This window comes from Magnolia sinica, chromosome 3, assembly GCF_029962835.1.
Source record: "Magnolia sinica isolate HGM2019 chromosome 3, MsV1, whole genome shotgun sequence".
NCBI lineage: Eukaryota > Viridiplantae > Streptophyta > Magnoliopsida > Magnoliales > Magnoliaceae > Magnolia > Magnolia sinica.
In genome coordinates, this window is record NC_080575.1 from 73,596,923 (window position 1) to 73,599,688 (window position 2,766).

Below are 2,766 nucleotides of genomic sequence, written 5' to 3' on the forward strand. Positions count from 1 at the left end.
TTTTAATTACTTAATTCACAATTACTCTCTCAAATGCTTCATAATTAGTTTCACATCTTCTTCTACTTCTACTTCTAGTAAATTTCAGAAACGTACAAGTTTCAGTCCCTGTGGATTCGTCCTTAGTCTTACCAAGATTATTACTACATCGCAACCCTACACTTGGGGTTGTGAATAAGTTTTTGGCGCTGTTGCCGACGATTAATGGTTGCGTTTTCTGGAATTGATTAGTTTTGGAATTAAGTTAAGATTAGGATTTATTTACTTTATATTTTTAGGTTAGGGTTCTTTCTAATTTGTTTTTATAAACTAACTTAGCTTTTTATTTCTAGGTTTAGAAACTTCCTTTTTTGTTTTTAGAAACTAGGTTACTTTTTGAGAAGCTTTCCTAATTTGTTTTTGGAAACTTTCCTATTTCGTTTTTATAAAGTAAGTTGTGTTTTTTTAGAAACTTTTCTAATTTGTTTTTAGGAACTTTCCATTTTTTTTGTTTTCAGAAACTTTCCTTTTTCGTTTTTAGAAAGTGGGTTGTTTTTCTAGAAACTTTCTTTTTTAGTTTTCGACACTAATTCATCTTTCTATTTCTATATTTAGAAACTTCCGTATTCTTTTTTAGAAACTAATTCACTTTCCTTTTTCTTTTCCAGGATCCTAACATAGAAACTTCTAATTTGGTAATTTCTTTCTAATTCTCTCTTTTTCCATTTCTAGATTTTTATTTCCCTTCTTTCTTTTACGTTTAGGTTAGATTCTGAAATTGAGGGCTGAGAGTGTTTCATGCCCAAGTGGGTTCATGATAACACTCGATGTCTCTTGAGTGAAGGAGGATTGGTTGAGGGGTTATCTATCCATCACAAGATTAGACACCACTTGAGATCCACATAATTAACAGAAGTTATGGCTACCAATCAACTGGCCAATCAACCTCCAAATCCTTAACCTAGGGTTAAGGAAAGGATGAGAATGAGGTGCGTCAAGCACCCCCGCCTCATACTTAATGAGATTATTTACAACCGGTGGGGGTGAGCACACCTTCCTATATGGTTTTTCAAGAGAATGTAGGACATATGAATATCAAGTTGGGAGTGATCCAACTCTTTTCAAAATTCGATGGACTTGAATATGAAAATCCATATCTACACTTGAAAGAGTTTGATGAGATAATAACCACTTTATACTTTCCTGATGTGTCTGAGGACACTGTCAGATTGAAACTCTTTCCCTTCTCCTTAAAAGGAAAGGCTAAGATGTGGTTACACTTACTACGTCCACGATCGATTGGCAGATGGAATGACATGACACGGTAATTCACTAAGAAAATTTTCCCATATCATAAAACGAACGCCCTAAGAAAATCAATCATGAACTTTGTCCAAAAGGAAGATGAAACATTCTTTCAATATTGGGTGCGGTTCAAGGATCTTGTCAGTTCATGCCCACAACATGGTTTTGAAATGTGGCACATTACAAATTTCTTTTATGATGGATTGACATCTTCCATGCGCCAATTGGTCGAGACGATGTGTAATGGGGAATTCATGAACAAAGATGTAAACGATATGTGGGATTATTTAGATAGACTTGCTGAAAACGCATAATCATGGGACATCTCTCTAAAATCCACAACTTCTAAGCCTACTCAATTAAATGAAAGGGGAGGAATGTATGCTATAAAAGAAGAAGATGACTTGAGTGCAAGGGTGGCTAATCTCACAAGAAGAGTCAAGGCCATAGAACAACAGAAGGATAAGGCTAAGAAAGAAATTTCTGGTATTTACGATTATAACATATATACAACTAAAAATTGTCCAACAATACCTATTTTTCAAGAAATTCTGAATGAGCAGTCAATTACCAAAGACCTTTCAATGGACCTACCTCAAATACATACAACTCCAGCTAGAGGAATGGACAAACTACTACTCCTCAAGAATTCCCTAACCAATTCCTAAATTAAAGGAACCTCCAAGTGGATCCAGCCTTAAAACACCTTCAAAATCAAGAGCTTTTCAAGCAGAGTATAATGTAGGCCATTCAAGACTTTTCAAAGGCTATATAAAGGTGTGAGATAAAAATTTCAAGTGAGAAAAAAGAGATCTTTCTGCCCAACCTCTCCCCTAATCCTAAACCGCAATATGAAATTAGTGAACCAAGCTCTTTAAATCAATATGTGGAATAATCTAAGTCTATCACCACTCTTAGGAGTGGTAAAACAATTAACAAATCTAATCTGGTAAAGACTGAAAATCTAAGGAACTGGAAGAAGACACGGATGATAGACCTAACATTGATCCATATAGATTAGAACCGAACCCTCAAGGCAAGCCAATTGCTCCATTCCTTCAATGGTTGATTGCACCAAAACCTCTATCAAACTCTTAGGATATTCTAAAGGTGCTTAAGCAAGTGAACGTCAACATCCCTCTTCTGGATGCCATTAAACAAATCCCTTCATACGCCAAATTTCTAAAAGATCTATGCACTACTAAGAGACGACAGACTATTCAACAGAGAATTTTTCTGACAGAAAAAGTGAGAGTCATCCTCAAGCAAGACATGCCACAAAAGTACAAAGACCCCAGTAGTCTAACAATCACTTGTGTAATTGTGAACTACCGAATCGAGCACGCACTTCTTAACTTGGGGGGGAGTGTTAATCTGATTCCTTACTCAGTTTACTAACAACTAGACCTAGGTGAATTAAAACCCACCCGAACCACATTACAACTTGCCGATCGATCATTTCGTGTACTGAGAGGGATCATT

The 2,766-nt window shown here is 35.9% G+C and overlaps 1 pseudogene; it reads right to left on the bottom strand.

Moving 5' to 3' along the window:
* Nucleotides 1-1,351: 1,351 nt before the first annotated feature.
* LOC131241701 (small nucleolar RNA R71) lies at nt 1,352-1,450 on the bottom strand (annotated as a pseudogene).
* Nucleotides 1,451-2,766: the final 1,316 nt, after the last annotated feature.